The sequence below is a fragment of the Eurosta solidaginis genome, chromosome 1, assembly GCF_040869045.1.
Source record: "Eurosta solidaginis isolate ZX-2024a chromosome 1, ASM4086904v1, whole genome shotgun sequence".
Classification (NCBI taxonomy): Eukaryota; Metazoa; Arthropoda; class Insecta; order Diptera; family Tephritidae; genus Eurosta; species Eurosta solidaginis.
Window position 1 is genome coordinate 83,887,969 of NC_090319.1, and position 22,086 is coordinate 83,910,054.

The 22,086-nt window shown below is 39.9% G+C and overlaps 1 protein-coding gene across 6 annotated transcripts in view; it reads right to left on the reverse strand.

Moving 5' to 3' along the window:
• Window positions 1–22,086, reverse strand: part of LOC137236382 (phospholipase A2 inhibitor) — a 400,946-nt gene that overhangs the window by 102,153 nt on the left and 276,707 nt on the right. For 5 of the 6 annotated variants that reach the window (XM_067758923.1, XM_067758922.1, XM_067758919.1 and 2 more), the window contains one exon: window positions 19,237–19,283. The exons of the other annotated variant lie outside the window; for it this stretch is intronic. The gene's annotated coding sequence lies outside the window, so the exon portion shown is untranslated. The remainder of the gene's footprint in view (window positions 1–19,236; window positions 19,284–22,086) is intronic. 6 annotated transcript variants of the gene reach the window in all.

The following is a 22,086-nucleotide window of genomic DNA, read 5'->3' on the forward strand; positions in this document are numbered from 1 at the left end:
CAGGCATATAAAAATAAATGCCAAAAATCAGCGAAACGTGCGATCTGCTTGTAAGTTGTACATTATTATACTAAAATGTCCGTAGACTTTTTCGGACCACTGTATATATATTAAATTAAAATAAATAGTTAAATATAACTGAAATCACCATGAGTAACATAAATAAACTATATAAAGCCAAAAAATAATTTTGGCCGCCCAGATTGCTCAAATACCTCTATGTGCATCGTATGGATCTATAGTGTAGTTGACGGCAATGAACAAACAGTACAATATTAAAAAGATGAATATGGTAAAGCGAACAGCCTTCGATAAGGTGGTGTCTTCTGTGAGCATCTTAACATGTTCCTGTCAGTCCGTATTCTTGACATTTCTGGTATCTTCCAAGCGGCAGTTCTGTGCGTAGAGAGGTCGTATACGCTCCTGTTGGATGATTCGGTGAGAGGGCGAGATGTATGCATTTACCTAGATAGCCAAGCAGTGATCATTCCGATTAACTCTCCCATCATTTTGTCTAAGTCCGTAAGCAGCTGCAAGAGGTCACTTCAATTTGCCGCTAGACTGCTGGACGTTGTAGAGACGGTCGGGACGCACCTTCCAGTTATATCAGTCAAGAGGTAAATAATAGATAGAATAAATAGAATAAATAGAGGTAAGCAGTTTCCAGGAGATATCAGTCTGCAGCGACTACTCCTGCTTACAGGCCAAAGAAAGAAATTATTTGGATCACTGTGGACTCCGAATGCTTGGCTTCCATGCTGACAGAATGGGGATTCCTTTTAACAACATTTTCAGGAGCGTCAGCGAGGAGAGCAGCAAGGAAGCAGTAATGCACTACCTGTGCGAATGCCGAGCTCTAGCTCACTCTAGGTTCCAAACTGTGGGTAGCAATACATTGTCGGAACATTAGGATGTTGGTAAATGATCCGTGAAAGACATCAGAAAATTCATTGATCTAACCAAATGGTTCGAGCGCGGCACGGCATAGCACTACTAAAAACAGAAGGATTTGGAGAAAGTGCATCAAAATGGCTCCACCTGCGCTACTTTGGCTCGGATCTCTAGTATCCGCGCAGCACTGGAACAGTCCAATCAGCAAGGCGAGTAAGAGGCGGAGAGCGGAAAAGAAGAATAGGTAGAGAAAGAGGAAATTGGTCAGATCCAATCTGTTCGTAAAATCAAAATTTCAACCAAGGTTGGGTTAGGTTAAGAGGGCGTGCGTGGGTATTACCCACACTTCCACTCGGTGATATCTTTGTCCATTGTAAGTGACTTCAGTAAGTGCAGGATGGCGGCACATTCGTTTAACCCCATTAACTCCTAGTAGTCCTCAACGAACCACTTGCTTTCCCTGATGAACCCAAGAAGAACCCAACCTCTACCAGGCTGTCGAAGAACCTTGAGTCCAGAAATCTGAGCCTTCTTCTTTGAAGCCCCGGACATCGGTATGTTGACGCCTCTGCCTCCTCATTCCTTGCTTGTTCAGAGGGAGGGAGTGTATTCGCCACCTTCGAGGCATTGGTGCGATAAGACAATGACCTGTTATGACACCCGTGTTCAGTTTGAGAAGGAAGCTGGTGCCTTTCTTAGCCAAGCATGGCCATAAGGAGCTTGAGACTCCTCGGTCAACGCAGTTGGTCCATAGCAAATCGGTTTCCCTGTCGTCATATTCCTCGATTCTCCCCAGGAGATAACCCAGTTCTGGTCGGACGGAGCTGTCCACTTCACTGTTTTCCAAATCGGAACCTTTCCTAGCCATCTCATCTGCGAGTTCATTCTCTTTAATACCGCTGTGCCCAGGGACCTAGAAGAAGGGAAACATTGAGATGACTTATAGAAATCTTAATGAAATTTGGTACGTAAGTTCCTGGGCACTCATCTCAGATCGCTATTTAAAATGAATGAAATCGGAACCACGCCCACTTTTTCGATATCGAAAATTTCGAAAAACCGAAAAAGTGCGATTATTCATTACCAAAGACGGTTAAAGCGATGAAACTTGGTAGGTGGGTTGACCTTATGACACGGAATAGAAAATTAGTAAAATTTTGGGCAATGAGTGTGGCACCGCTCACTTTTAAAAAAAGGTAGTTTAAAAGTTTTGCAAGCTGTAATTTGGCAGCTGTGTATGTAGTGTTCGGTTACCCCAGAACTTAGGAAGACTACTTGTTTAATATCAATCTATTTTAGGTCCTAACAAATAAGTAAGCTAATGAACAGACGAAAGAACGGACGGAGCACAGTGGGCGTGGCTCGGACGGATATGGTTGAAACAAAGTTTTTTTCGAGGAAAGTGTTATGGAAGTTTATATCTATCGCGTACGCTTTGGAACAATACAAACCACTGCTATGCGATAACAGCTTTAACATGCTGTCTACAAGTGCAGCTGGGTATAAAAACAGTCGCTGCTTCAAAAGAAGTTCATATTGTACAATTGTCTGTACCGCCACGAGGTGTGTATAGTTTGAATGATAACGTTGGTAAAAATAAAATTCTTCATAACCTCAAAGTATGCGTAAAGGTTGCACTAATGAGCACGAACTACAGAGTTGGTACAGCAATGCTAACTGTAACGTAACAAACGTGCTTGGGGTACGACATGTCGTATAAGTAACTGCGCTCGATGTTGATGATGATGATGACGCGACGCAAGTACGTACTACTTACTACTGCTGGCTGTCAGCGGCTGACGTTTGAAGGCAACGCAAGAAAAAATGAATGCTACTTAAACACAAATAAGTACATCCCTAAAGAGATTGGACTCCGATTGATCTCTTTTGTCTACATTTGGGCATAATTGACACCTATAGTCCCTTTCGGGTACAGTTGGGATTAGTCAGCTTGATATTTAGTATCTAGCCCTCTTTAAGAAATAAAAAAAAAAAAAATAGCAGCGAAGTAAAATAAAAAAGATTACAGGTGATTGAATCGGGTTATTTAAGAAAAACGCAGAGCCCTATACGGAACCTAAATTACTAGGATTTAGCGACTACGCCGGAGATAGATTTAAATTTTCGGAGAATACTTTTTATTCCATTTAGAAAAGCTGTTCCGCCCGATCAAACAGATTTTGTGGCTTGGCAATCGATTGTGTTTCTGTCATGAAAAGTTCGTCTGGGCCCTATTTGAGTCCTTATAGAACCTAAAAGGGACTAGTCTTCTTATGTTCCCATATGGGTCCAAAGTAGTCTTCTTATGTTCCCATATGGTTAGAAGAGGTCCTATCGATCCTATTCGGTTATAAATTGGTACAATTAGTCTCTTCATAGGACATGCTCAAACAAAAGGGAAAAGTTCAACTCATACAAAGAGATCAAAACTGGCATTAGTCGCATACTCCGTTGCGACTCATCCCGGAGACATCCTAGACTAATCGCATTTTGTGCAAGTACACGTGCTTACATACATACATAGAAAATCACTCATACATATGTCTGCTAGTAACTGAATGTTAGTTGAAAAAGCACACAAAAAAAATGCTACAAAATAATGTCAACAAGCCATCGAAAGTGCTGTTTGCGTTTTTCTTCTAACGCCATAATGATAATAAGAAGAAGAACAACAACAACAGCAGTAAACGTAACATTAGTGAAAATAACAACAAAAAAACAGCAGCAAAAACTAAAGTATGCATTAGTGACAACATGAAAAAATAAATTTATGTTGGTAAATAATAAAAACGTAGTTTCCACAGCAAAGTTAGAGCTGCAGAGTTGCTTTTGTTTTGTTGTTTCGATTTTGTGGCTGCTTGTTAGAAAGATAACACGTCTTTTTTTATGTAATAATAAAGGTGTCGAGATAGCACACCATGAATTTGCAAGCAGTACGAACATCACAATATTGTTGCGTGCTTTGCGTTTATTTTTTTGTTTGCACAGGAGGAGGTACCTCGAGTCCCTTAAAGCCTTCCTGCCAGCTTTAAGAAGAACAAGTTCTTTTACTGTTTAAGTAGATTGAGTATTAGTCGCTATATACAAATATTAAGGAGCTAACTATCTTTCAAGTGTATTGATAGGACTATGGTTCCTTCACCGCAACTTGGAGTGAGATCGTCTCGTCTTCATTTACAGATATTTAGATGATGGCTGGATACTCACCAATTGCAGTGATGAAAATATGGAAACTCAAACTTGAGTTATTAAAAATGCAATTGAATCTTTTTACAGCTTCAAGTATCAAGAGGATTTTGTAATTCAAGAGGCTGTGTAGCGCCACCCTTTCAACGAATTGCCACCGCAATTCACAGCTTCTTCAGCCCAATTCTAAGCCGCACTTTCCAGTAGCGAATCATATTTATTTATCACTAGAAGCTCTTGCGATCCCATGTTCCTCACAGAAGGGGCGGAGGCGGTTCGATTACCTAGAACTTTCAACGTGGTCATATCAAACTTTATCGATATAGTCGGGCTAGTACCATATTGGTGCTATTTTACGAAGGTTACCGCATCGTATCCGGCAAAGGATCATAAATATCGAAAAAACTGCCCAAAATCTTTCGGGAGTCTCCTTATCGCTACGACAAGAAGAAAAAGACAAGAGGATTTTGATCGAATTGTGTGGCAATTGAACAATATAATTACAACGTCCCATACGCCTGAAGACAGGTTGGTGTTTTTTATATACTTAAAATATATAAAACACCTATATATATCCCAATAGTTTTAGCCCTATCAACTTTATTTGTATCTTGCCAAAATGTGAAGGGATACTACTTGAACTCAACAGGGGGGTGAGGAACACTTCGGCCAACTGGTTTATTGTGCTACCACTGAACGAGCATATGCCCTTTTTACTTCAAATATGTAAAAAGGTGAACCAATTTGTCCTTTTACTGTGGCGCGGGATACGTTCCATTTCAATACAGACAAGCTTCATTTAACATCCGATGGATAGAGTGTGTCTTCTGACACTCCATGTGTGTCGTAGACAAGGCCGGACATCTGGCAAGGAAATGTTCAACACTTGCTATTTCCTTCCCATTCCCACAGCTTCAACAGAAATCATTCGTTGGAATTCCAATTCATTCGCCGTGCACACCTAAGGAAAGATATGCCTTAACTGTGCTATTGCGGCAGGTTCATTCATTTTCCTCGTTCTTTCCACACAGTTCCTAGGTATACCATTGTGGCATGTTTCCAGCATCACCATTATGACGCGTCGGAAGGCTAGAGGCTCAAAAAGTAGCAAGACAAAGTGATACTACGAATGTACACTTCTACGATCAAAGCCATTATCAGCTATGCGTTTGCAATTAAGCTGGACAGATTCTTAAATGAGAGTGTGGAACGACAGCTAGCTAACTTGAAAGGACAATTACTCTATAGAACGGGAGAAGTCCGCTTAAATCCTGTTCATACGCTAGATGTAATGCTGCACTTACCAGCATTTTCCATCTTAATTTTCGTGGATTTCCTAAGGCGGTGAATTTTTGGTTTGAAGAAAGTTCAATATTGTGGGTAATTCCATGCTATGCTTCTTTTTATTGTGTAACTTCCCAATGCGGGGTACCGATTCAATCCAATATTGAGCAGGAACTCAGACATTTGAGATTTTCAACTGTTTCATAAAAAATCAATGATTTGTCGATAACAAATGAATAACACTCCGATAAAAAATCGATAGCTTTTCGATATACAATCGATAGCTTTTATAAAGTGGCAGTATCACAAATAAATAACTTTATTATCACTTTTTGATGACTTGGCGATAACTTTGTATTAACTTATCGATACCCTTTCGAAATTAAATCCAATGTTTTTTGTTAACACATCGATAACCTGTCGAAATATTTTTGGAAACATATCAATAACTTTTCAACAAATTATCGATAACTTTCCGATAATAAATCGACAACAAGCCGATAGTCCGTCAATGAAATATCCATAATTTATTGATAACAAGTTTACAACGTTTCCATAACAAATCGATTACACGTATATACCTAGGCTATAACATAGCTAGAAAAAAATCGATAACACATCGATAGCTAACCGTTAGTACTTCGTTAGCTTTGGACTTCCGTTTGGACTTCGGATTAGACTTCTTATATTTACATTCTTCTCCCTTATTATATTATCTTTTTAATTTTCTTTGTTGTTGTTGCTGTAGTAGTGCTTCGGCCCCATCCAAAAGAGCTACCACAAATTTTCAGTGACATCCTCTAACGGGAGTCCGAGGAAACTCGGTGTTTCAAGAGGGTAAGGATGCTACAGGTATTGGTTCTACATTGCAATTGAGAAGATGGTTGGTGTCATGTGAGGACACGTTACAAGCATGATATATATTGGGTATTTCGGGGTTAATTCTGGATAAGTAAGAGGATAACCTATTAAAGTATTCAGATTGCACTTGAACTAGAGTGACGCGTGGGGAGACTGCTTTCCTCATCTGAGAGTGTAGGCTATTTGTCTTTGAGTACGGGGCTCAATTTCTTGCATAGTAGTGTGACAACTATTTGTGGATATCTCTGAGGGACTTTTCATGCTCCTTTTCTTAATGCGACTGAACTCTAAAGTGCCGGATTCCTTCATGGGGCTTACCGAGATTACTGCTAAAATTACTGGGAGACGAGACCTCTTATATCAGATATCTGTCGGGATGCCGAGGTTGCTCTTTAGGTGGCTATGAGTATTTATGTACTTGCTGCCGCGAAGAGACTTACGGCTTTGTACTTTAGGTATAATTGCAGCTGCATGCTCGGCAAAATTTTGGTCACAATCGATAATCAAATTTTTGTTTGGTAAAATTTTGTTTGGTAGCGTAATGCTATCGACATGGATGTCCAATATGCTCGAAATTTACTTTATGCACGTTGTAAATAATGCGAGAAAATTGGCGAGAATTCGATCGGTGATAGTGGCAGATTTTTCGAGATGAAAAAAATGGAAAGGTTAGGGATTAGTCGTTTATATTATCATATAACTCATCCATTGGTGGACCTCTTGCCACTATCGCGCAGTCGTTGGCGTACGCCACAGTTGCAACTCCTTCTGTTGAGAAAGGGAGCTTCGATATGTTACAAATTAAACAAAAGCCGGGATAACATACCAACCTGTGGCATAACTTGTTTTCTTTCCTTAATTACATTGACTTCTTTTCCTTTCTCCGTTAGACAAATTCATCCCGACTCCCCCGCAATATTTTCACATTAAAAAAAAGGCGGTCAAAACAAGTTTGCTAGCGAAATTCGCTAATTGGATACTAAAATATTTCAATTTAAACATTCCTTAATATGTTCCACAATTCAATAGTTTTTGTATGGCATAAAACACACCCAACACACCAATACTTAAATAATGAGGCTTCAATTTGGCGAATGTAAAACTCCAAAAATCAAGCAGAATTGCGAAAGAAGTAGAAACAGACAAAAGCACTCATGCAGTGAGTTTTTTGAGTTTGACTAAAATAGGTGTGCGCGTGTGTGTGGTGCACTGCTAGTACATAAAAATAACGCCTAGAAGTATGCTACAAGTGTATGAGTGCTAAAGCGAGAAATAGCAGGTATGTATGGGTGTGTATATACATACAACGGTAAATTTAATGATATGCCGTTGGAGCACGTGCGGCCTCAAAATGTAATGCATACACACATACATACAAACATATTTACTATGCATTTGATGGACATATACATATTTACACGACACAAAACTTATATCAAAAGCTCTCCATATAATCTTAGGAAAGTATATGAATATGTACATATATATATTTGTTTATAAGTATGTAGTGGTTAGCACATATTTACATACACACATATATATTTATATCATGTATTGCAAATGCATATTTGTATGCACAACCAACTATTCATACATTGAAATTACATACAAATTTCGTGCTGTGAATTTTTGAGTGCAGCACGTGCATTTCGCTTTTATTGCTCCCTCGTTGTTGTTGCGCTTTTTATCTAAAGTTTTGTATTGCTAGTTCTTACACTACTTTGCTTGCCTAATACATATGTACGCATGTGTGTGTGTATGCAAATATGACAACATTATTAAGCTACAAGAAGTACATATAAACTTGCGACTTTAGTAACTTACCTAAAATAACAACAAAATATATGCAAAACAAATACACTAAGTGCAATTCAATTGGGGGCTCCTTGTGTATTGACAATAAAGCTCCGAGCCTGGGGCTTTTTTAAAAGCTCAATAAGTGAAAAAGAAGTAAGTGTACAAGTAATATCGAAAGTATATTTGTCTTTTAAGATTTTTGTTTATAAATTCTGTAGAAATACCATTGTGCAGAAGTTTGAGGAATATTGTCTGCGGCGGATTACAACTCTAAGTGAAAGTCCTAACCTCAGACCCCCTTTGCAGTTTTTGCTATATATTTGCAGTATTTTTCCTTAGTAACTTGTAATGAACACAAGCCTTACTAAGTTCGGGTGTTGCTGTTGTTGTTGTAGCGATAAGGTTGCTCCCCGAAGGCTTTGGGGAGTGTTATCGATGTGATGGTCTTTTGCCGGATACAGATCCGGTACGCTCCGGCACCACAGCACCATTAAGGTGCTAGCCCGACCATCTCGGGAACGATTTATGTGGCCACATTAAACCTTCAAACCATTCCCTCCCTCCCCACCCCCAAGTTCAATGAGGAGCTTGGGGTCGCCAGAGTCTCGTCTGTTAGTGAAAAAGGATTCGCCGCGGATAGGTGAGGCTGGCAATTGGGTTTGGAGAAGCTATATATTGCGCTGGCAACCTGAAGGGTTGCGCCACCCAGCCTCTTGAATCTGGTATTTTAGTCGCCTCTTACGACAGGCATACCCACCGCGGGTATATTCTGATCCCCTAATCCGCTGGGGTTTGGGTTTTTGGAGAAAAAATTGTCTTTTTCATGGATACATACAAATGGTAATAGTCAAAAGTGGAGCTACTTGCCTTTGCTATCTTTCTTCAGCTATCAATGCGTTTTATTTGAATATTTTTTTGCAAATGCAAATATATTTTTAATGAGTATTTTAAAAGGGAATGGGCATTTGTTCTATAGGTGGTCGCCTTTCCGAGATATCGCCATAAAGGTGGACCAGGGGTGACTCTAGAATGTGTTTGTACAATATGGGTAACAAAGTAAAGGTATTAATGAGGGTTTTAAAAGGGAGTGGTCCTTAGTTGAATATGTGAAGACGTTTTCGGGATATCGACCAAAATGTGGACCAGTTTGTCCCAGAACATCATCTGTCGGGTACCGCTAATTTATTTATATACGTAATACCACGAACAGTATTCCTGCCAAGATTCCAAAGACTTTTGATTTCGCCCTGCAGAACTTTTTCATTTTCTTCTACTTAATATGGTAGGTGTCACACCCATTTTACAAAGTTTTTTCTAAACTTATATTTTCCGCCAATAAACCAATCCAATTACCATTTTTCATCCCTTTTTTCGTATTTTGTATAGAATTATGGCATTTTTTTCATTTTTCGAAATTTTCGACTGTGTATAAAAACTGGGCGTGGCCACAACCTATATCGCCCATTTTCACAGAAAACTGTTATCGTCATAGAATCTATGCCTCTACCAAATTTCATAAGGATTGGTAAATTTTTGTTCGACTTATGGCATTAAAAGTATTTTAGACAAATTTAATGAAAAAGGGCGGAGCCACGGCTATTTTTAAATTTTCTTTTATTGTTGTAATTTGTTGCACCATATCATTACTGGAGTTGAATGTTGACATAATTTGTCATCCGATTTGCTAATTTGTATGAAGAACAAATATAGTAATAGGAGTAACGTTCCTGCCGAATTTCATCATGACATCTTTAACGACTGCCAAATTACAGCTTGAAAAAATTTTAAGTTACCTTCTTTTAAAAGTGGGCGGTTCGACGCCCATTGTCCTAGTTTTCTATTCTGCGTCATAAGGTCAAGCCATTTACCAAGTTTCATCGTTTAATCCGTCTTTGGTGATTAGTTACCGCACTTTTTCCGTTTTTCGAAATTTTCGATATCGAAAAAGTAGTTATAGTTCGATTTCGTTCATTTTTAATAGCGATCTGGAATGATTGCCCAGGAATTTACATACCAAATTTAATTAAAATACCTCAAAATTTACTCAAGTTATCGTGTTAACGGACAGTACTCATTAACGCCTTTCATTTGATACCCCTATCGTACAAACACATTCTAGAGTCACCCCTTGTCCACCTTTATGGCGATATATCGAAAAGGCGACCACCTATAGAACTAAGGCCCACCCCCTTTTAAAATGCCCATTACCCCTTTCATTTGATACCCATATCGTACAAACACATTCTAGAGTCACCCCTGGTCCACCTTTATGGCGATATTTCGAAAAGGGTTCCACATATAGAACTAAGCCTTACGCCCTTTTAAAATGCTCATTAATACCTTTCATTTGATACCCATATCGTACAAACAAAGTCTAGAGTCACCCCTGGTCCACCTTTATGGCGATATCACGAAAAGGCGTCCACCTATAGAACTAAGGCCCACTCCCTTTTAAAATACTCATTAACACCTTTCGTTTGATACCCATACTGTACAAACGCATTCTAGAGTCCCCCATGTCCACCTTTATGCCGATATCTCGAAAAGGGGTCCACCTATACAACTACCACCACTCCCTTTTAAAACCCTCATTAACACCTTTCATTTGATACCCATATCGTACAAACAAAGTCTAGAGTCACCCCTGGTCCACGTTTATGGCGATATCTCGAAAAGGGGTCCACCTATAGAACTAAACCCCACGCCCTTTTGAAATACTTATTAACACCTTTCGTTTGATACCCATATTGTACATACGCATTTTAGAGTCACCCCTGGTCCACCTTTATGCCGATATCTCGAAAAGGCCACCACCTGTAGAACTAAGGCCCACTGCATTTTAAAATGCGCAATACCCCTTTCATTTGATACCAATATCGTACAAACAAATTCTAGAGTCAATCCTGATCCACTTTTATGGCGATATCCCTAAATGGCGTCCATCTATAGAACTATGGCCCACTCCCTCATAAAATACTCTTTAAATTCATTTGATAGACATGTCATACAAACACATTCCAGGGTTATCCTCGTTTCATTTTCCTACATGGTTATTTTCCCTTATGTTGTCACCATAGCTATCAGCTCTCGGTTACACCCGAACTTAGCCTTCCTGCTTTTTGTTGAGTATTAGCTTTCTACGAGTCAAGTTTAACCGAAATTAATTTAGCCGTTCTGGTGTGATTGAGTCATATATCTGATAATCGATCCATCCAAACATTCTGTAATATACTAGCAGACTCGACAGACGTTAGTCTGACCTATATCTGATTGATCTGCACGACTTTTAACAAGTTTTTATCTTTTACACTCATCTCCCTCTCTCCCTTTTCCACTTCCTTGTATTCGCTCCTCTTCGCCGTTTCTCTTCTCTGCGTCTCTCTCCCTCTCCGCCTTTTTCTTTCTTTTCTTCTCTCTGTGTATCCGTTACTCTCCAGATCCCTCGGCGTTTCCCTTCCTTGCTCCCTCTTTTTTCATTTAAATCAATCCCTGGTCTTTTGGTTCAACATTGTATCTTATTTTGCATCTGATGTGGTGTAATGCTCTCGCTGAACGCATGGTAGAATGAATGTTTAACAGCGAACACACACACAAACTGCTTTTTTTTTGGGAAACATGTAATTTTTGTTTAAACAAATTTGGTTAAATTTGATGTTAATCAATTATTTTCTTTTTATATAAAAACCAGCAGACCCGGCAGACGTTGTTCTGCCCTAAATTTGGCCTATCTGCATACATTTTAATAAGCTTTTTCCGTCTAACTCTGCAGTACCCCTCTACACTTTTTCCTAATCTTTTTATTCACTCCTCCCTCCGTCTTTTTCGCTTCATCTCCTACTTCGTCTCATTCTATCTCTTTTTCAGTCTCCTCACTTTTCTCTTCTCTCAAGTTTTTCTCCTTCTTCTTCATCTTGTATCGAAAAAAGGGTAGACATTGGCCGATTCTCAGAGCTACCCAATACGCTCACAAAATTTCATGAGAATCGTTTCAGCCGTTTCGGAGGAGTTAAGCCTCTAAAACCGTGACAGAAGAATATTATATATTAGATATATATATTTTATATAACTAAGCGGAAAAAGAAAACTATCCGATCCCTGGGTAGCACAAACTCCGATTTTCAATGAAAGCAAAATACTCAGATATTGCACTGGACAGAACCGTCAGTTGAAATGCTCATCTAGATGCTACTTTTTACAAAGCAACAAGAGCTTTCTTCGGCTGCACTCGACCCTATGTCAGAATATGGGGCTACTTCACAAAATGGTATACTTGACGTGTAATACTGTTGTGAAGCAAATAGTCACCTAGGTTTCTGTAGTTTTGTGACCACGAAAAGAACAGCAATAACAAAACTATACACACTGCATTGACTAGCTTGTATTACCATAACGGGTGCGATGAGAACGTCTCTTGCTGATGCACTTAATGTCTTAGTGGGAGCACTTCCCTTCCCTATGCTCAGAGTTTAAAAAAATTTTCAGTTGTCCTTTGTGGGCACAACTCTGTGGGAAACACGGAGTTCATATACTGTCTTTGACTCAGAGTTTGGCTTCAAGGATGAATTAAAATTTGGTGACAGAAGAGCGGGAGCTTGCATCTATGAGCCGAACTTAAAGAAATCGATACCACCCCAATATTTTTCAGGCAGAAATGCAAGCAATAGCAGTTTAAGATAAATAATGTCTACGAAGGGGCAGTACATACTCTCATACATACGTTTGTGCATATATAAGTAAGTACCAATAAATGTAGGGAATAAGTCTGCACATCTTCCTATATTAGGCAATAAATCTTGCTCCTATTCAGGTACTTAAAATATTTGCATTTCGCTTGCGTACATAAAATTGAATTATGAGCAAATTGTGCGATTGCATTTCACTTAAGTTTGTATAAGAGAATTTTGTTGTAAAGTTTGGAAAATATTTTAGCAAATTTGATCAAAAAGCTATGAGTGATTGGAAAAATTTTAGTTTGGTATGTTTTTGTGCTTGTTCTTTATTGGCACCATGCAATGGTCTGTGTTTATGATGAAGCTTTTTTAATTAAGGTCACTAAGCGCTTATTTCATAAGTTTTAAATTTTCATTCGCTTTAGCGATTTATCTGACTAAATTTGATGTACTGGTCAAGTTGTGAAAGTTCGCAAAACGTGTAAATATTCATAGCAACAAATTACAATAGTGTAACGAATTTAGGGAAACTCCGCTTATTTTATACCTTCTGCAAACGTTCGAATCGGTAAACTGTCGAGTGAATAACTCCAATATCCAATAATGAAAAATGGTCTTTATTAGACTACTTTGAGAGTATTTCACATAACTCTTACTGCACAACTAATTGCGTGTTTAAATCAAACTGCTTACTGACTACTCAGCTTTCGCTGCTTTTATACTCTCTGTTGCCTCGTTCACCCATTTGTGCATCTATATTTTTAGTTTACAGTCTCTCGCATAGTCATATGCGTGTGTATATGTGAGTATTACTTCGGCTGATGGTGAGTACCTCTCTGTTGCCTTGTATGTACATGTGTAAATGATGATTGATTTGTTTACGTAATACAAGTGGCTGCTTAGTATCGGATTAGGGATGCTAGTATCACTTTACTTACTTACTTAATTGGCGCATAACCATCTAAACGGTTATGGCCGTCCAACAAGGCGCGCCAGTCGCTCCTTCGCTCCGCCAACCGGCGCTAATTGGTGACACCAAGGGAGTTTAAATCGTTTTCCACCTGGTCCTTCCAACGGAGTGGGGGCCGCCCTCTACCTCTGCTTCCATAGGCGGGTTCCGATAGGAACACTTTCTTGGCCGGAGCATTACCTTTCATTCGCATAACATGGCCTAGCCAGCGCAGCCGTTCCGTTTTATTTCGCTGGACTTTGTGGATATTTGCGAAGAGCTCGTACAGCTCATCATTAAATCTTCTTCGGTACTCGCCATCGCCAACGCGTAGAGGTCCATAAATCTTTCGAAGAATTTTCCTCTCGAAAACTCCCAAAGCCGCTTCATCTGCTGTTGTCATGGTCCATGCCTCTGCCCCATATAGCAGGACGGGTACGATAAGTGACTTGTAGAGTACGATTTTCGTTCGCCGAGAGATGACTTTACTTTTCAATTGCCTACCTATTCCAAAGTAGCATTTATTGGCAAGATTGATTCTTCGCTGGATTTCAGTGCTGATGTTGTTGCAAATATTGATGCTGGTTCCCAAATAAACGAAGTCTTTTACTATTTCGAAATTATGGCTGCCAACAGTAGTGTGGTTGCCAAGGCGCGTATGCGCTGACTCTTTGCTCGATGACAGCAGGTACTTCGTTTTGTCCTCATTCACCATCAAACCCATCTTTACCGCTTCTTTTCTTCTTGTGGACTGGGCAAAGAACACTTAGATTCCAATCGTCGGGTATGCACTCGTCCGACCATATTTCGCTAAGAAGCTGCTGCATGCGCCTTAACAACTCCTCGCCGCCGTACTTGAATAGCTCCGTAGGCAATCCATCAGCGTGCACGGCCTTGTTGTTTTTCAATCTGGTTATTGCTATTCTAACTTCGTCATAATCGGGCGGGGGGACATATATTCCATCATCATCAATTGCGGGATCGGGTTCGTCATCTCTGCGCGGTGAATCGCTGCCTCCATTTAGAAAAGCAGAGAATTGTTCCCTCCATAATCTAAGCACTCTCTGGACATCAGTTACAAGGTCGCCGTTTTCGTTCCTACAGGAGTTTGCCCCGGTCTTAAAACCTTCACTCTATCGCCGTATTTTTTGGTAAAATTTTCGGCCGTTATTCCTGGTTGCTAACAGCTCAAGCTCCTCGCACTCACACCTTTCTGCTTCTGCTTTTTTCTTCCTGAGAAGGTGTCTCGCTTACCTTTTCAACTCACGATAGCGTTCACACACTCCTCTTGTTGCGCTCGCTTTTAACGTAGCCCTGTGGGCAACGTCTTTTCTTTAGATTGCAACGCGGCATTCTTCATCGTACCAGTTGTTTTTTCGTGGCCGCCGGTAACCAATTTTTTCCTTGGCGGCAGTACGAAGTGCTTTGGAGATATGGTCCCACTGCTCCTGTATTCCTTCAGGCTGAGTTGTGCTCTCAGAGAGCAGGTGTGAGAGTCGAGTTGCGAAATTATTGGGAGTCTGTTGTGATTGAAGCTTTTTGACGTCTATCTCTCCTTTTGTTTTTTGTTCCATGGTTTTAGCAGCGCTGAGGCGGGTGCGTATTTTGGCTGCAACGAGATAATGGTTCGAGCCGATGTTAGGTCCTGGGATCGTACGCACTTCTAAAATACTGGAAGCATGCCGTCCGTCTATCACAACGTGATCGATCTGATTGCGAGTATTTCGATCAGGAGACAGCCATGTAGCTTGATGTATCGTTTTATGCATGAACCTCGTGCTGGATATGACCATGTTTCGAGCACCGGCAAAGTCAATCAGCCTCAGTCCGTTAGGAGAAGTTTCATTGTGTAGGCTGAACTTTCCGACTGTAGGGCCAAAAACACCTTATTTGCCCACCCTAGCGTTAAAGTCGCCAAGCACGACTTTTATATCATGACGGGGGCAGTGGTCGTATGTGCGTTCTAATTGTTCATAAAAAGTGTCTTTCACCTCATCGTCTTTCTCCTCTGTTGGCGCATGGGCGCAGATGAATGATATTGTAACGAATTTTCTGCAAATCCTCTTATTTGCAATCCTCTGTTAAGTTCGAATCACTAAACTGTTGAATAAATAACTCCAATTTGTAATAATGCAAAATGGCCTTTATTAAAGTACTTCACAATAACACTCAAACTGTGCAACGAATAGCTTGCTTAATAACCACACTGATTGATAGCTCAATGAAACTCTACTATTCAAAATAATACTGCTATTGCTCACTAGATATCGTCTTAATCGCAACTGTTCGACAGCTCAAATCAAACTGAATTACAGCGCCTCTACATCTGTCGCCTTTTATACTCTTTGGTTTCCTCGTTCGCATTTTTCTAGAATCTACTAGCATTGTCCATGAGCTCTCAAACTTCTCAGCTATAACTAAAATTGCACAATTTTATACATCTTTTAGGCGCTTCCAGAATCTACTAGTCCACTAGCTCTCAAACTTCTCAGATATATGCATGTGTTAGTGCATTGACTCTCCGCTGCTCGTATTCGTACATGGTACATATGTGTAGACGCAATTATTTATTCGTTTATGTAGATACATAATGATTGAATTATTGATGTGAATGTTTGTAGTTTACAGTCTCTCGCGCACATATAGGCGTATAAGTAAATGCATCTGTGTGTGACATCTCTCGGCTGCCTTATATATGTGTATACATTATTTGATTATTGACGTAAATATCGCTTAGCATGGCCTTAGCATCGCCCTAGTGATGGTATAGCTTAGTGATGCTAATATCCGTGACAATATATTAAAAAATTTTGCTTTTATTCGGATAGCGGCGAGACGTTCGTCCACAGGCGTGAACGCCAGAACGTGGCGACAAAGTCTCTCTCCCACCATGAACCCGACGCCGAAACTGCGCTTATTCGTATGGCCACTCCAATAGATGTCACAATTCTTCATCTTCTTTCTTCCTTGCTTCGTCCAACGCATTTCTTGTATGGCGGTGATGTCAGATTTTGCTTGCACGGGGAATTCAACAAGCCGGGCATCTGCACCAATCCCATTCAGGGAGCGGCGTTCCAGGTGCATGCCCTAAATTCATTGTCCTTCAAACGTTTGCCATGGTCGTCATCAATAGAGAGTGTATTTATTCGAGTATTGTTGGTATATTTCATGGGAGGGAGGGTCCAAGCCCAGCGCACAACCCGCTCAGCGGGGTGAAAATACTATTTGCACGTTTATATAGGTGTACAGACGCTGCCGATGAGATCTCCCCGGCTAGTCCTTAAACCGATTATGCCAGAGTGGCCTAGCCAGGTTGTCGCCTTCTCACATTAGTTCACCGCTAGCGGCTACCCAGAGGACACTTGGCCGCAAGCGACCGGCAGTAGTGAGCTGCTTGAACCGCATGCAAAAGAATCGCTCTGGTCATTCCCAGGTGAATGGCGGTCAGAAGCTTTCCCCACTTTCGTGGACTTCTACACACGGCTCCACCCTCTAACTCTAGTATCACTTATAAAAAAATAAATGTAAGGCGCGATAACCTCCGAAGAGATTTAAGACCGAGCTACTTGTTTAATTCCGACTCCGAACGGCATCTGCAAGGCAGATGAGTTTTCACTGAGAGCTTTTCATTGCAGAAATACACTCGGAGTGCTTGCCAAACACTGCCGAGGGGCGACCACGCTTAGAAAAATTTTCTTCTAATTGAAAACCCTTATTTCTAAAATTTTTGATGTTGCTTTGCCCGGGGTTTGAACCCAGGGCATACGGTGTGGTAGGCGGAGCACGCTACCATCACACCACGGTGGCCGTCCAAATAGTTATTCTGTTATTATTTACTGGCGTTTTAATTGGAATTACGAGATTTTTGAAGTACAATAATTCGGTCCATTACGCAGGCAAATCTTTTTAGAGGAATTTCTTGGGTGGGAGTATGAATGCCCATACTCTGTACTATGTATATTGTATATTTGTTTTAAATTAAAAATTCTAGATGGTGAGAGCGAAATCGAACAGTGTCCAATGATGCGATCCTTGTTTTATACAGGAAAATCCCAGTAGATCTACTCTCATGTGAAAAAGCCGATCTGTATGGCATTGGAATTAGCTGAGCATCTGAAGATGCTAAGAAAAGTGCAAGGTCAAGAACAATAGTTAGGTGGCAAGAACGGTGGGAAGAACCGAGAAAAGGGCGCTAGTTCATGCTAGTTCGGATTATAGCGAAATGTTACTAGCGAAAATACGGCAAACTAAAATATCACCTCACACAGATATTGAGTGGGCATGTCGGTTTCAAGGAATATCTACCTACATGGAATAGAAGGGGATCCTTTCTATCCACACTGTCCCGCCGAATTGGAAAGCGTAGAACACGTAATGTTTAACTGCCTCATTTTCACGGCGAAAGACCCTGTACACAGAGTTTTTGGAGAGTAGCCTTCCATTAGTAATTTAGTTCCCCGAATGTGCAGACAAAAAGATTGTTTTACTGCTGTGAGCAAGATGACCTTTATAGTGATAACGCAAACGATGCATGCTGAGAGGGAGCGCAGAGCAATGCGCATGCAACAACAAATTTCCTCCGCGGTATACCTCGGTAGGTGGGTTGAGCCTCCATTTTTTTATGACTAGCGTTGAAAATATGCCCTGAGTAGGGCCATCCCTATTTCTTTTATAATGCATACAAATGACTGCAAAAAGTGTCATATAGGAAATAAATTGTGAGCGTAATAAGAGTCACATGAAACTCCTATTTGGGGTTCTGACTGGGCTCCTATTTGTGCTCACATACTGTTTTAAATATGAATCATATCGGACGTCATTGTAAGGAGGAAAACACACCTGTTTTGTGCTCCTAAATGAGCTCATAATGAGTGCAAAGGTTAGGTTGGGTTGAACTGGCCGGTCCATGAGGACCTCACACAGACTGAATAAGTCCGTAGTGTTACCAGAAGTTTGTTTTAACGACCAAACTGCAAAACCCTATCAAAAACCAAGACCTATGTTATAAAACAACTCCGTCCTCTTGGCAAATACTAGAAGCTTCCTAGGATTTAAGCCACTTGCTGCTTCTGACAGCTGTATCACTCCTAATAGCTGGAGTCTTAGCCTGGCAAGCGCAGCGCAATAGCACAGAACGTGCTCGATCGTTTCCTCCTCCAGCCCGCACTTCCAATATCTGCTATCACTGACCAAGCCTAATTTAAAGTCATGTGACGCCAGAAGGCAGTGTCCAGTCAGAATACCCGTCATGAGTCTACAGTCCTCTCTTTTCAATGATAGAAGCAACTTTGTTAGTCTAAGGATGTAAGACCTACACATAATCTTCGACACTTTACAGCCCAGCGGTTGAACCCACGCCTTTCCTGCTTGATCATGTGCACCTCTCGCCTTCGCTTAATTTCGCCCAGTCTAATTGGGACGTCTACGGAGCAAGCTTCAAGGGATGCGCCCTTTCAAGCTAATTCATCCGCATTTTCATTCCCATCTATTCCCATATGCCCTGGGACCCAATATAGATGTATGCGAACACTGCGATTTAGTTGTATTTTATGACACTTTTTACACCGAGTGTTAACTGGGTAGCAGCTATAGGCTTACCTTAAAATGTCAGATATCGGTTTTCATAAAATATTCGGAAAGTCAATCTGAAAATAAGGAAAATATTAATTACATTAAATATTAATACAAGTTGAACTAAAGCAGTGAAATACAAATTTATTAATGTGAGTGTATTCATGACATCTTCTAACTTAAGATCTAAACATTCCGATTTGCTCACATCATATATACTTATTAAGTCTGCTTCAATATTAAACCATAAACAAGCAACCAGTTTTTTGTAGCGAAACTTCGCTGGAAGCAACCGTAAGCTCTGTTTTTTCCAATTATTTTATTTTATTCCAAAAATCGAATAGCAGAACGCTGCATTTAGTGACTGCTGCAACCGTACATATATTTACCATGAGATTTGCTCAGCGAATGAAGACGAAGGTATTGTTTTATATTTATTGTAATAATATGCAAATGTACGATTACATTAATGAAATTGCATTTTAAGTGCGCCATTATTTGAACGTAAGCGAATTTGCGTCTGCTCGAAATGCATGCACCATGGCGTATGAGTAACATAAATAAAGTTGCTTAACCTAGAGCTGCAAAAGTATCCATATTCGGCTTACTCGATATTTTCGATATTTAAGACGGAGGGTATCGATATATCGCGATATATATCGAACTTTTTTTATAGTGAAAAGCGCTCACTCAATTTAAAAGCAATATCAGGTATATATGAGACATTTATGTAAATACAATATGTACAGGCATATACTTTTATATATCTTTTTTATACCTTTGTCATCCACTATGGGAAAATGTCGAATGTCTGCGGTGACTAAACCCTACTAGGGTGCTGTGAAAAGCCTTTTTAGGTGATGATGGATCTCAACATGTTTTTTTTCTTATAAAAATCAATCTTATTTGGCGAGCTCTAGCAACAACATCATCACTGAAATCCGGCGAAGAATCAATCTTGCCAATAAATGCTACTTTGGACTAGGTAGGCAATTGAAAAGTAAAGTCCTCTCTCGGCGAACGAAAATCATACTCTACAAGTCACTTATCGTACCCGTCCTGCTATATGGGGCAGAAGCATGGACCATGACAACAGCAGATGAAGCGGCTTTGGGAGTGTTCGAGAGAAAAGTTCTTCGAAAGATTTATGGACCTCTACGCGTTGGCGATGGCGAGTACCGAAGAAGATTTAATGATGAGCTGTACGAGCTATACGCAGACATCAACATAGTCCAGCGAATTAAAACGCAGCGGCTGCGCTGGCTAGGCCATGTTATGCGAATGAAAGATGATGCTCCGGCCAAGAAAGTGTTTCTATCGGAACCCGCCTATGGAAGCAGAGGTAGAGGGCGGCCCCCACTCCGTTGGAAGGACCAGGTGGAAAACGATTTAAACTCCCTTGGTGTAACCAATTGGCGCCGGTTGGCGGAGCGAAGGAGCGACTGGCGCGCCTTGTTGGACGGCCATAACCGTTTAGATGGTTAAGCGCCAATTAAGTAAGTAAGTAAGTATTTGGCGAGCTATGTGAATCTAAATTTGCAGTTGTATTCGATCGTTCTAGATGGACAAGCAAATTGGACGTATTACCACTAGTTTTATAACATTTTTTGCAATAGTGGCATATTGCAAAAGTATTAGTGATTTTGTCAAAATGGATTCAAATGCTTGACTTTGTACTTCGTAGCTTTTTGGCAACACAATTTTCGTCTTCCAACTCAATGATGTCTTCTGTTGCCTGTATATCTACATATACGAATACATGTATGTATATATGTGTATATAATATGAATTTTTGTAAGAATTTTTCAATATTCAGAGCCACCAACTTATTAGGTATTCATCTAAAATAAACACAAATCTGACATAATGTATGTAATTTTATTTATTCATGTTTTATTTGTCTTACCAAAGTTTTAGACGATGGTAACTCTGCCGCTAGAAAAAGGAATAAGAAATGGGAATACAGTACTCGGTATTTAGAAAAAAACATCGATAATCGCACCATGAACTTAGTACTCGATGTATCGATATTTATATCGATACTTTTGCAGCTCTAGCTTAACCCTCCGATAGATTGTGGCGTCTGGCCAGACGAGAAGGCTTTATTTTCGTGAATAATTTTACTGCTATCCACCCGATCATGAAAAACTTTAGTAACTTTTTAATTTCAGAGACGGTCTTTATACAAATTCCGAAATCGATATTTGTTCTTTTTATTTTATCTGTTTCTTTGTACCAAAGTTGATTATGTCACATTTTATCGTTGTCGTCTGGCTAGACGAACATATTTTTAAGCATATAAAACCTCATAGATCGAATTCATTTCAAAATTTATCAATAAAAATTCAAACTTCTCACAGCGTGCGACGAATTTGCTTCAAAATTTAAATAAAAATTCAAATATTTGTGGATAAAGTTCAAAGTGTAAAATTTCGTCTGGCCAGACAACAACGCTAGGATGTGTTGAATTTATTCACCGCTTATCGGAGGGTTAAGCAGCGTGTGTGATTTAGTACAAACAGTATACATACATACATAGTACGATTACCAGTGTTACCAGAACTTTTTCAGAAAAAAGAAAAATAAAAAGCTAAAAAAGGGTACATAAAAAAAACAAAAGCACGACTTCATGCAACAGACAAAAAGTGCTATTTTGTTTACCAGTGTTATGAATAGGGAAATTATGGTGAAGTTATCGTTTTGTTATCGGCTTGTTGCCACCGAAATATCGGCTTATTTTTGTTTATCGAGATGTTGTCGACGGCCGAACAATATATTATCGATTTTATATTGAAATTTTATCGATACTTGTTTGATCACAAACAGGTTACTCGAATGATACCAAATCGATAATTTCTCTATAACTTCGATGACAAA